This window comes from Musca domestica, unplaced genomic scaffold, assembly GCF_030504385.1.
Source record: "Musca domestica strain aabys unplaced genomic scaffold, Musca_domestica.polishedcontigs.V.1.1 28, whole genome shotgun sequence".
Lineage (NCBI taxonomy): Eukaryota > Metazoa > Arthropoda > Insecta > Diptera > Muscidae > Musca > Musca domestica.
The window spans coordinates 10,931,756-10,946,599 of NW_026712293.1; positions in this window are offsets into that span (position 1 = coordinate 10,931,756).

Consider the following 14,844-nt stretch of genomic DNA (forward strand, 5'->3'; position numbering starts at 1 on the left):
ATAAAAAATCGAAGAACATTACGCTACTAATGAGCGAGAGTTTTTGGCCATCGTCTGGGGACTAAAAACGCTTAGAAATTATCTCTACGGAGTATCACATCTGAATGTATTCACAGATCATCAACCACTAACATTTGCCGTTTCGGACTGAAATCCGAAATTAAAAATCAAAAGAAGGAAAGCATTTATTGACGAATGCAACGCAAGGCTGATTAACAAACCTGAAAAGGAAAATGTGGTCACCAATACGTTATCTAGGCAACACATAAATGCCTTGGATAGTGTGAGTGATGATACAATTCATAGCGAAATGTCATAAACAAACACAACTGAAAGATTTGACAAACCGGTAAATTGTTTTCGTAGTCAGATAAACGAGGAAGAAGGTGTAGAGCCTCAGATAAGAACTTTTATTATCTTTGAAAAAAAGACATGGCACCTCATTACATTCCGAACGAACGATGATCTGATCAAACACCTACAAGAGTCTGTAAAACCGGATGTAGTAAACGCACTGCGGTGCGACTTGCCCACTCTGGCACGATTCCAGCATAAATTGGTTGAACTCTCTCCAAATGTTAAATGCAGACACACGGAGAAGTTAGTTATCGATATATCCGACCCGAATGAACAACAGGAAATTATAACAGCTGAACATAATGGAGCACACCGAGCAGCTCAGGAAAATGTGAAGCATATTCTGGAAGACTATTTGTTCCAAAAATGGAAAAAGAAGCGAAGCAGTTGTTGGCAATCTGCCGAGTATGTTCTCAGGCAAAGTATGGTCGTCATTTAAAAAGGCAAAGTATTGCTCGGACACCCATACCAAAATTTTGACATATTTTCCACAGGGTCAAAGTACTTTCTGACTTGCATAGACGAATTTTCAAAAAAATCCAGGACTATAGTGGATGTTAAGCCACGGTTACTACAGTTGCTCAACATGTTCCATGGTACAAAAACCATTTATTGTAACAACGAAAAGTCACTTAACTCGCACACCATTAAGGCTATGTCAAAAAATCACTTTGACATAGATATCGTGAATGCCCCACCCTTATACAGCACATCAAATGGGCAGGTGGAGCGCTTCCACAACACACTGATGGCAATAGCGCGATGCGTTAAAATTGACAAGAATCTGGACGATATCGAAGATATAGTACTTTTAGCCACCATTGAGTATAATAAATCAATACATATGGTGACAGGAATGAAACCCATAAGCATCTTCCATGTTTAAAATCCGCCCATGATAATGAGTTTGCAACTCACAATAAGAACCGATGTGACAGGGAGTTTTCCGTAGGGGAAAAAGTTCTCGTCAAGAATAATAGGAGATTTGGGAACAAGCTAACACCCCTTTATATTGAAGAAGAAGTCCAACAAGATCAGGGGACAACAGTTCTGATAAGAGGGAGAAGGGTCCATAAGGACAATCTTTGGTAAAGTCCCTTTCATGTAAAGAAAGAAGAAATATTATATTGGTAGTGATATAAGGGAAATATTGTTTACATTTTTTAAGGATTGCCTTAAGATTGGTCATAGCCATATTAGTTTCGGCATCAAATGGACATTTAATGGACTACTCTAATGCGAGATACATTCCGGTAACCGGCGGGGATCTTGTAATATTGGAAAACTTTGGACACATAAAACATGTTACTAACCTAACTTTATAGGAAATACTAAGAGACGAAACAGCTAATGATACAAACCACTTTCCCCAATCTCATAAGAGAAAATTGCTGGATGTGGACGTAAACCAAATAAGTAGATTGATACAGTGGTAAATATTCACCACAGACAAGCGAGAAGCCTGAATGCATTAGGAACAGTCCTGAAATACATCACTGGGACACCTGATCATGATGACTTCGACAAACTGACAAACACAGTTGATCTCTCCGTTACTGATATTATGGCCGTAGCTAAAATTAAGACTTTACAATACAATAATGAAATATATTTTCTAATAGGATACCCTATCCCTAAGTTTAAATGTAAGAAAATTATTATATTACCACCAGCAAAAGGTCACCTCACGCTCCACTTGCAAGAATCCACCCTCGCTGCATGTCACAATTACATCTCAGCAGTAAGAAACTGCAGCGATACTATGGCAACATTTTGTCTGTCATCATCACTCACATCATGCGCTCTGGAACTAATAACACTTAACACCGCTAACTGCAGCACTACATTCAGCAACCTCCCACCAATTATAACGATAGGCGATGGTTTGGTGGTCATCAATGACCAACTGGCAGTTGTAAAAGAAAACAACGAACCCCTGTTACGGTTAATGGTACTTACTAGTTATCTTCAACGATTTCGTTAGAATCAATAATACGATGTACTACAACGACAAATCAACGAAACCCCTACAACCAGATATTCCATGGGCTCCTATGATTAACCTAACGCAACATACCGATATACTATGCACGTCCTATCTCCATCATGTCAATAACAAAATCTCCATCATATTCATCACCTACAACATGTGGTCTGTCAAGGTCATATCGCAAGTTTATCGACTATTGGAATTATATTACTTATAGGACTGCGTACTCACAATGAAAAAAATTCTTATAACAAAATCTGTGGAGGTCGCAATTAAAAATGCCAACGTTGGAACCGTGAACGGCCTTAACTTAGAAGGGGAGGAGTTATCGTGAGAAATTACGCTTATTTCATAATAATACACAAAATTATGAATTTTTTATTTAATAATTAATTATTTTTGTATATATATATATTTATATATATATACATATATAACATAACATCAGGCTCCTCGAACGTTTCCTACTATCTTTTATTAATGTGAAAAAATGCGATCGATATGTGGGGCAAAGGTAATTGTAATATATATATATATATATATATATATATATATATATATATATATATATATATATATATACATATATATATCTCATGATAAATTACGGTTATGCCACAATTGGAAACATATTTCTATAGTCTCCATCTTAGTATTAGTAGGACCAATTCAAGATGTAAAGTCGGAACAACATAAATAATGTCATTGAGGCTTTTACCATTAGATGTCTGATTGGAAGCATTAAATACCACCCGTGGTTTAGTAATTTGCTTGTCAGGACTTATAACCGGGTGATAAGGCAGATAACAAACTGTCTAGTTTTACGTAGTCGAAACTGGCCTCATATGGTCTAAATCCAGATATTCATGAACCTCCCCATCGTATATTTCCTTAATTGGAGTTTTTTTAAGTAATGACGCCTCATTACGAAAAAGCTGTCGTAGACAATTTATCCTAGAGTGTTCAAGATCTTGTTGGCCTATAAACTCTTGTTTAATGGATACAAGATAAAACGTTTCTAACGGTAGACTCCTTATATGTGGGTTGTTAATAATTATTTTAACAACATTGGTCTGACGGGGACAGTAAATTGTACTTGGGCTTCTTCTTATTCCCAGAAATGAAGAAGTGCTTGATTAAGATTGCTTTTAGGGGAGTAAGTAACGTTAGTTAAAAATGCCGTTATGCTACTTGTAGTTATATCACAAGTAGGGACTGCAACTGTTATAACACAGCCGATAACAGTTCTTTGGGCAAAAAGGGAAATTACAATACTGGATTGCATTCACGGAAGAACTATCTTTTGATAAAAGTCGGCCCCTATCAACATATCTACTGGACGACATTCAAACAAATTTCTCTCAGCCAAACGTAAATTTGGCATATTACAAACGATGCCAAATGGAAAACGATGGAAGATTGCCAGATATGGTTGGAACTGCTAAAGCTGTCTTTTTCATAAATAATGTACTGTCTATAGGAGATATTACACGTAAAAAAGATCATTTTCGTGACGTTGGTAAAACTACTTGATTTATTCCTGAAATTGTAGCTTGAGTAAAAATTGTGGATATACCAAGACTCAGTTGTAACCTCTCTGATACAAATGCTGCTTCAGAAGCTGGATCTATAAGAGCACGAGCAGGGTACCTAACACCCTGATGAATAATCTTGACTATTGCTGTGCCCAAGAGAACCGACTTGTTTTGCGTGGTATATAATATATGCCTAGTTATAGGATTCGAAGTTTGATCTGATGAAGTTAAAGGTATATTTGGATTAGATTTAGATGGTTGAATGGAACGTGGAACATTAACCAATTAAGAAGAAAGTTGTGACGTAGTCGTAGAAATATTTATTTTCCCTGTATCATGGTGAAGCAGAGTATGATGTCGGTAATGACATTTTGAGCAATTATGGGAACTGATGCAATTCCTAACATAATGCCCTAGGGATAGGCAATAAATGCAAAGCTTGTGCCGCTTTACAAGTGAAAAGCGGTGTGCTGACGAACGCTTTCTAAATTCTGGGCATGAGTAAGAGGGAAGTTTAATAATAATTGTAAATTCTTTTTCATGTTTCAAACGAAGATATTTGTTAAGGTTTTGGATTGGTATGTTTGACTTAAAAAATGGAATTGTGTTGTGCTTTTATAGTTATGGAGGACTCCCCTAGAAATTCTTTACCCCTATGGCTGTCTGATCAATAGGCACTTCAAATTAATCCACAATCCTGTAGAGGCGCATAAAGGAGTTATGCCTTCTGCATCCAGGCTCATCAGGTGTTATTCATTAACAATGATACTCTTTCGCTTAGTAAGTTATCATGGCAAGGTGTAACATAGTCCTTTTAGTTTCAGAGTTCGCAGGATATTTTTCTTCAAATGTATATTGGCCTCTATGAGATGGATGTCTTTTCATAGCAAAAGGCCATAGCTATAGCAAGTAACGTTTGGTCTAGACAGTAATAATTGTCTAACACGCCCGGATTTTGCGAAAAGAATGAGACGTGACACAACTCTGACGCGGAAACTGCACAACATAATTCTGGTCGAGGGAGAAATAGATTTCATGGGTGCCACCTTAATTTTGCTAGAATAAAATTAGTAAATATTTTTCCGTTTGAAATAATTATACTGATGTACACTACCCTCGCGTATGAACTTTCAGAGGCATCAGAAAAAAATATGAGGTTCATCTTTACAATCAGGGACATATTTAATCCAACAAGGTATTTGTATAGAATTTACTCCCTGATATGTGTCAACGAATTTTTTCCATTCAAGTTCCGTCGAATGCGGAATCGTCCCAATCAATCTTATCTAACGATATGCGTTGCATTTTTGCCACTATGATTTCTGGGCTTAACCAATCTATAGGATCAAATAACCTGGCGATTGCCGATAACACTTCCCGTTTTGTAGAACTATTTTTGTAAACTAGAGACTTGACATTAAAATGTAACTTAGCATTCCATCTAATGCCCAGGGGTTTAGAGCTGCAAGCTTCTTAAAAATCTAAAAGTTTCGAATCAATGAAATGTTCAACGGGAAGGCGTTCTAGGATATAGTGGACATTAGATGTTCATTTCGAAATCGTGATATCCAGCTAGCACATCGTTAACCTACATGCACTTTCGTCAGAGTTGTGGATCTAGGGGAAATCGGACTTGTTATCATTGACCAACTGTAATAATCTCAAAAAGGTTTATTGGGAGAATTCCGAAAAAATCTTTTAAAGGAAAATATAAGCTGGATATACACGTATCTGAGGATTCATTTGGGTGAAGCCACAATTAAAAACATATTTCTATAGTCTCCATCTTAGTATTATTAGGACCAATTCAAGATGTAAAGTCGGAACAATATAAAGCATGTCATTGAGGCTTTTCTAATTAGATGTCTGATTGGAAGCGTTAAATACCACCCCTGATTTAGTAGTTTGCTTGTCAGGAAATATAAGCGGGTGATGAGGCAGATAACAAACTGTATAGTTTGTCGACGTAGTCGAAACTGGCCTCATATGGTCTAAATCAAGATATTCATGAACCACCCCATTGTATATTTCCTTTTTTTGAGTGTTTTTAAGTAATGACGCCTCATTACGAAAAAGCTGTCGTAGACAATTTATCCTAGAGTATCCAAGATCTGGTTGGTCTATAAACTCTTGTTTAATAGATACAAGATACAACGTTTCTAACGGTAGAGTTCTTATATATGGGTTGTTGATAATTATTGTCACAACATTGGTCTGACGGGGACAGTAAATTGTACTTAGACACTGCTTCTAATTCCCAGAAACGAAGAAGTGCTTGATTAATATTGCTTTTAGGGGAGTAAGTAACGTTATACTACTTATAGTTATATCACAAGTAGGGACTGGAACTGTTATAACACAGCCGATAACAGTTCTTTGGGCAAATAGGGAAATTACAATACAGGATTGCATTCACGGAAGAACTATTTTTGGATAAAAGTCGGCCCCTATCAACATCTCTACTGGACGACATTCAAACAAATTTCTCTCAGCCAAAAGTAAATTTGGCATATTAAAAACGATGCCAAATGGAAAACGATGGAAGATTGCCAGATATGGTTGGAACTGCTAAAGCTGTCTTTTTCATAAATAATGTACTGTCTATAGGAGATATTACCCGTAACAAAGATCATTTTCGTGACGTTGGTAAAACTACTTGATATATTCCTAAAATTGTAGCTTAGGTAAAAATTGTGGATATACCAAGATTCAGTTGTAACCTCTCTGATACAAATGCTGCTTCAGAAGCTGGATCTATAAGAGCACGAGCAGGGTACCTAACACCCTATTTATTTTCCCTGTATCATGGTGAAGCAGAGCATGATGTCGGTAATGACATTTTGAGCATTTATGGGAACTGATGCAATTCCTAACATAATGCCCTAGGGATAGGCAATAAATGCAAAGCTTGTGCCGCTTTACAAGTGAAAAGCGGTGTGCTGACGAACGCTTTCTAAATTCCGAGCATGTTTAAAAGAGGATTTTTACATAATTTCTCGGGCGTCACCACTACCATTCATCGAAGCTGTGGAAAAATCTGGATTGGATTACTGATTGATGCAAAACACAAAAAACAGAAAACGTTTCGTCAAATTGTGAAAAATTCGCACGTGGAGTGGTTGACAGATTTGCTACTCTAAGAGAAGTTTGAGCTTTCGGCGAAATCCGAAGCTGATCAACTTTCCTACTTATTTAAAAAAAATACAAAAAGCTGATAATTACCTGACATACGCTTTAAATGCGACCAATGCAACCGATGATAATTCTTCTGCAGATGGTGTATCAGAGGAATGATTGTCGTTTAAATACTTTCAGAATAACTTAACTTCGCTCCAAAGCTACTTTGCTTCAGCCCCTTGAATTTCTTAAGAATAGACGTCCAAATCTTCCTCCAGGATGGTAGTGAAGTTGGTTTCGAATTTAACAAAAAACATCAGTGGATCTGATAGTCAAGAGGAGTCAAAGGCATATTGAAAATAAACATATTTTAAAAAGCTAAAAAAACGAGGAACCAATTAATCGACTAACCAGTTAAAATTAAATGGCAAAAATAGGCCAAAGCTTTCAAAGTAAAAGTAGTCAAACTTTCCAAAAAAGTTAAAAAAACTGTAATAAACAAAATAAAAATGCGAACAAACCAAAAACAACCAAGTCTTATTTACCAAATTGCAAGTGAAATAAAGACAAAAGTGTTATAAAAGAACAAAATTATTTTAATAACCCAACAAAGTTATCTATATGTGTGATGTAACGTAAATAACACACAGATTTTTTGTCCGAATGTAGCGAAGACTACTCCAAACTTGATAAAAGGGTGAAAAAACCACAAAATTAAAATTTTAATGTGTATTGAAAGTATTGCTTTGCGTTTGTTTTGTACGTAATATACAAAGTTTGGGTGTTACACTCAAGTGTCCAAAAATATTAAATCTTTTCCTGAGAGAAGAATTATTTCCTCAACATAATCAAATATATTCACAAAGTAAGTAATATTTTAAATTGCCGGATATACGGACACTAGGGTACACAAGAATACAAGAATTAAAAAAAATACAAAAATTCCCTATTAACGAAATGCAACTGTAGGTTGCACGACGATTTTCCAACCATTTTTATTCGCGTTTATATTAAAATAATATTTTATCGAAAATTATACCAAAAAATTTCCGACCAAACTTTTATCATAAGCGATGGCAACCTTATTCAACCTAATATTTTATCGAAAATTATACCAAAAAATGTCCGACCAAACTTTTATCATAAGCGATGGCAACCTTATTCGAGTGTTTAACTGGTGGTGAGTGAGAACAGTGAGAAGACCATCCAACATTAATATCAACAATAATATTGATCGCTGCTGTTAATGTTGCTGTGTGGTTCACCGAATGCCTGTGTATTTATTGTTATTATTTATTCTTTTTATTCTTATACTTTGTATACCCTCCACCAAAGTATGGAGGGTATATTAAGATTGTCATTCCGTTTGTAACACCTCGAAATATACATTTTAGAGTACACAACGTATATATATATTCTTAATCAGCATAAAATTCTATGTCGATTTACCGATGTCCGTTCGTCTGCCCGTTTGTTTTTTTCATCGAAAGCTTCCTTTCGAACTGGGACTCAATAAAGCATCTATCATGGTTTTTTTTTTTTGCAATTTATATTTTTTCATGCAGTTTCCATACCGCAAACCCTACTATGATTAGAAAATCGAAAAAATTCGATAATCTAAAATCATCTGGAAATATAAGGTATATATATTCTGAATGTGCTCAATTAGAACTTTTATTTGAATTTTGAATCAATAATCATCTGTAATAGGTTTTGCGCAATTCAGCCCTACAGTTTCCGTACCGTTGCCGTTAGGATGTTAGAAAACTAAAATAATCTAAGGTGGTTTGGGAATGAACGTATATGTATTCTGAAAGTACTCATCGAGAGCTTTCATTTGAACTAATCCTTGATACAGCATCTATTACAGTTTTTGCGGAGTTCAGCATTTTCCATGCAGTTTGTGGTGAAAGTGGTTCAGTTTCGAATTTGTACTTATTTTACCTTACTATAATCGCTGGGATACTATTGTTTCCTGTTGAAAAAATTCTATTTGTAGAAGTGTTCCAAATTATACTAATTATACCCTCCACCTTGGAAAGGAGGACATGTTAACTTTGTCATTCCGTTTGTAACATCCTTCAATATATTCGTCGTAGACCCCATATATATCCATAATCAGCATAAAATTTTAAGTCGAATAACCGATGTCCGTCTGTCTGTCTGTTGAAATCACGATACAGCCAACATTATTTGATGTAGAGCGCCAAAATTTGGCAGAGCAATTTGTATTGTGTCTAGGATGGTTGGTATTGAAAATGAGATATATCGGTTCACGTTTTGGTATAGTCCCCACGTAACGGTACCTCCCGATATTCGGTATTTTGATGGTTTTCGCCACATTTTACACGGATTTGTCTAAAAATTGGTAATTGTAGGTCATAATGGTTACTAGTTCGCGCGGCAAAACATTGTATGTATATGTCCACGTTTTGGTATAGTCCCCATATAACGGTACCTACAGATATTCGGTATTTTGATGATTTCTGACACATTTTTTCACTGATTTGTCTAAAAATTGGTATTTTTAGGTCATAATGGGTTCTAGTTCGTGTGGCGAAACATTGTATGTATAGATCCACGTTTTGGTATAGTCCCCATATAACGGTACCTACAGATATTCGGTATTTTGATGATTTTTGACACATTTTTCACGAATTTCTCTGAAAATTGGTAGATCAAGGTCATTATGGGTCCCAGTTCGTGTGCCGAATCATTGTAATTATAGGTCCACGTTTTGGTATAGTCCCCATATAACGGTACCTCCCGATATTCGGTATTTTGACGATTTTTGCCACATTTTTTCACGGATTTGTCTGAAAATGAGTATGTGTGGGTCATAATGGGCTCTAATGTGGACTTTAGCCCTAAGGTGGAGGGTATTAAAAGATTGGCTTGGCCGATTACTTGTTTTACTTGTTTTAAATTGGAATTATACTCCTCAAATGAAAAATGTTCCCCTGCAATAGCTTGTTAAGCCAACCCGTTAGCAAATAAGTCGCCGATATCAATGTTTGGCTGTAGCCTAGAGCTAGCGTTTCCAATCGGCTAAAGACATTTGTTTTTTTTTCTACTTAGAATTAGAAAATTAACTGAAGAGCATTTCAAAATCTCCCCAAATAATGATTTCCTCAGAACAAAAAAAAAAAAAAAAGATAGGGAATTGAACTATGTTCACTTCAGCAAAATTTGCTAAATGAAGTACCCAATTTGATCTCTGTTCACTTTATACGATCTCACTTGTATCTTCGTTCAATACTCTTACGCTACAATCGACAACCCATGCCTTGCAGTTTCGTGAACGACCAAAAATGTTTACTTTATTTCTTATTCAACTAGGCTGCTGATCAGACAATTTTTTTCGTGAACCATGTAATATAAGTTAAAGTTTTACAAAGTTTTATTTGAACAAGTAAAAAAGCTGCAAGTTAATACCCTTCACCATTTGGTACAAATTCGTAAAAATTTCTGTTAAAATCTTAAAAATACCGAAAGCCTATACGACGACGTGGACCTGCACAGGCAACTTTTGTCATAAGTTATTACAATATTTAAATGCGAAACTTGAAGAAAAATCTGTTTATAATGTAGCTAAAATCATCAAAATACCGAATATAGGGGTTACCGTTATATGGGGGCTATACGAAAACGTGGAGCTGTACAGACCTGGCATGGGATGAAGTATCCATTACGAAATTCACGTGCGAAATTTGAAACAATTCCGGTAAATAATGTCGCTAAAATCATCAAAATACCGAATATCGGGGGGTACGGTATATGGGGGCTATACGAATACGTGGACCTACATGGCCCATTTTCTGTTTTATGCTGCAGTATCTATTACGAACAAATACCAAATTTGGAACGATTCCGTTAAATAATGTCGCTAAAATCATCAAAATACCGAATATCGGGGGGTACCGTCATATGGGGGCTATATGAAGACGTGGACCTGCACAGATAATTTTCTGTCTTAGGCTGTAGTATCTATAACGAACTTCAAATGCCAAATTTGAAACAATTCCGGTGAATAATGTAGCTAAAATCATCAAAATACCGAATATCGAGAGGTACCGTTATATGGGGGCTATATGATAACTTGGACCTACATGGCCCATTTACGAACTTAACCTGCCTACTGTCAAAATATGCATGAGATAGGCTTCTATCTCAATTTGTTCAAAAGATAGCGTGATTACAACACACATACAGACAGACAGACGGACATCGCTGAATCGTCGTATAAGTTTACGCTGATCAAGAATATATATACTTTGTTGGGTCTGCCATGAGTATTTCGAGGAGTTACAAACGGAATGACAAAATTAATATACCCTCCATAGTATGGTGGAGGGTATAAAAAGTAAAGGATACGAAATTTAAAGAACTTAAACAGCAAAATTTATAATAACAAGAATAACCATCCTTCAAACATACAAAACGATAATGATCTTGAGGCCTCGGTGAAAAGTACATCTACGACTAAGAAAGAAAAATTTAAGAAAACTTTTAATTTATTTGAATCATTTGTTTTTAAATGTTTATACCCTCCACAGTACTATGTAGGGTATATTAACTTTATCATTCCGTTTGTAACTCTGCATGTCATGTCAGACCCGACAAAGTAGATATATTCTTGATCAGCGTAAAATTCTTAGTCGATTTAACAATGATCGTGTGTCTGCCTGTGCGTCTGTCTGTTGTAATCAAGCTATCTTTCGAACGAATTGAAGGCTCATTTTGCCAGTAACTGTAACTGGGTCATGTAGGTCCACGTTTTCATATAGCCGCCATATAATGGTACCTTTTGTCGCTATTTTGGTGATTTTAGCGATATTATTCACCGGAGTAGTTTCAAATTACGTATTTAGAGTTAGTGATTTAAACTACAGTCTATGACAGAAAAATTTGTATGCAGGTCCAGGTCTTTGTATAGGCCCCATATATCAGTACCTCCCTATATTCGGTATATTGACGATTTTAGTTACAATACTCACCGAATATATCATACCTCCCGATATACGGTATTTGGTGTTTTTAGCTACATTATTTACCATTTATTTCAAGTTTTAAATTTTAATATGGTAATGGCTTATGACAAACAAAGTCCACGTAGGTTCACGGCATTTTTAAGATTTTAATAAAATGTTTAACTTATTTTTTTTTTAATTTCCAAATTCGTTGAAGGCTATTCAAAGTTCGGCCCGGCCGAACTTAGTGCTTTTTAACTTGTTTGTATCTAGTATATTTCTTGTCAAATCCAAATATACTAATGAAATTACGTCTTGGTATGTCTGTCCAACCAGTACACTCGTTTCCATCCCTTTAACCATAGATACTAGCTCTAAAACCAATCTGTAAAATCGTAAATTGTTATTTTTTAGTTTCAATGAATTTTAAAACTTGATATTACATGAATTGTTATTTACCGTACTTGAATGAAATATAAATTTTTTAAACATGAATAACTAGATAAATCATTTGGCCTACGTAGTTGCATAATACTCGAGTAGGTATGGCAGAAGTGGTTTTAGTATGCGAAGTCCTACTAAAAGCAAGGTTTGATAGGGTAAAAGGCAAGGATTCCGAACAGCTAGTTTGCACTGTTATTATAATTCTAATTTTTTTAAACTGTTAACTGTAACTGTTTTATTTGATGGTTGACAAAAGTTATTTAAAGCTTTTCTCTATATTAATTTTTATTTAGTGGGAGTCTGGAATATTTTTTTCTTGTTTATGTAGCGATGGAATGGTCGCCAGTTCAAAATAGACCGAAACCCTCACCCGACTGAAGCTAGAATTTAAATGGCTCCCGCATATCTATTATGATCTTGGTTACATTTTTTGTGAGTTTTTTTCCTTCTTAGCCTGTTCAAAACAGGAACCCTTTATATCTTACGAACTTAGTGCTTTATATCTTACGAACTTAGTACTTTTTAACTTGTTCGTATCTAGTATATTTCTTGTCAAATCCAAATATACTAATGAAATTACGTCTTGGTATGTCTGTCCAACCAGTAAACTCGTTTCCATCCTTTTAACCATAGATACTAGCTCTAAAACCAATCTGTAAAATCGTAAATTGTTATTTTTTAGTTTCAATAAATTTTAAAACTTAAATTTTTAGGAGTTTAACTTAATTGGCATTGATATTACATGAATTGTTATTTACCGTACTTGAATGAAATATATATTTTTTAAACATGAATAGCTAGATAAATCATTTGGCCTACGTAGTTACATAATACTCGAGTAGGTATGGCAGAAGGGGTTTTAGTATGTGAAGTCCTACTAAAAGCAAGGTTTGATAGGGTAAAAGGCAAGGATTCCGAACAGCTAGTTTGCACTGATATTATAATTCTAATTTTTTTTAAACTGTTAACTATAACTATTTTATTTGATGGTTAACAAAAGTTATTTAAAGCTTTTCTCTATATTAATTTTTATTTAGCGGGAGTCTGGAATATTTTTTTCTTGTTTATGTAGCGATAGAATGGTCGCCAGTTCAAAATAGACCGGAACCCTCACCCGACTGAAGCTAGAATTTAAATGGCTAAAATGAGTTTTTTTCCTTCTTAGCCTGTTCAAAACAGGAACCCTTTATATCTTACCAAAACATAAAAAAGACAAATTTGTCTTGAACATGGCTATTGTACATTACATTTTCTTCCGCTAACCTTACTTACGTTAGGAAGTCGGAAACATTCGATAAACTGAAATTATTTGGGAATATAGGGTGTATAAGTTAGATACTTTGCCCCTCAACTTCCCTTGCTCGATCAATCACGGATGCTGATTGGCGCACAGGCATCTCCTCTACAACTCCCCTGGCGGAGACCGTAGTGAGCGGATCGTCGCTGGGCATTGGTTGTTGTCGGTAACCTCACCTTGTTACACATGCTCTCATTGGAAGTAGTTGTAGTTGTATTAGTAGACAGACACGATCACCTAGAACCTCTGCGTTTACTTGTCTTTAGTCTTTGGAGCGAAGCCCATCACGGCCACTGTCGCCAACACACCATATTGAAAAGAGTTTCTTTTCTCCCACTACTCTACATAAACATAGGGTATATATATTCTGAAAGTGCCCATTGAGAAATTTCATTTGAGCTGGCCCCCAATAATGTATCTATCATAGGCTTTTCGCAATTCAGCATTTCCATGCAGTTTCTCTACCGCCAGCCCTACTTTGGTTAGAAAGTTGGAAAATTCGATGATCTGAAATCATTTAGGAATATAAGGCATGTACATTCTGATAGGGTTCATCCAGAGCTTTCGTTTGGACTGGGCTTCAGTAAATCTTCTGTCATAGTCCAGATCTTCGTATAGACTAGATATATCAGTACCTCCCTATATTCGGTATTTTGACGATTTTAGGTACAATACAAACCGAAATTTTTTGATATGTCGTATTTGAAGTTCGTAATGGATGCTACAGCCTGTAACAAATAATTGCCTATGCCAATCCAAGCCTTCGTATAGCCCCGATATAACGGTACCTCCATATATTCAAGTTTCGAATTTGAATAAGGTAATGGCTTAAGACAAAAGTTGACCACGTCGTATAGGCCGAAATATAACGGCTATATAGGGTAAATTTTCAAAATAGTTCCAAATATTGGAGGGTATTCAAAGTTCATTTGTTAATATAACGCGTACGTATTCTGAAAGTACTCATCGTGAGCTTTTATTTGAGCTGGACCTTAATAATGTATATATCATTTTTTTCCAATTCAGTTTCTCTACAGACAAACCTACTTTAGTCGATAATCTGAAATCTTTTTGGAATATAACACATATATATTCTGAAGTCTTCATCGAGAGCTTTCATTTGAACCGAGCCTG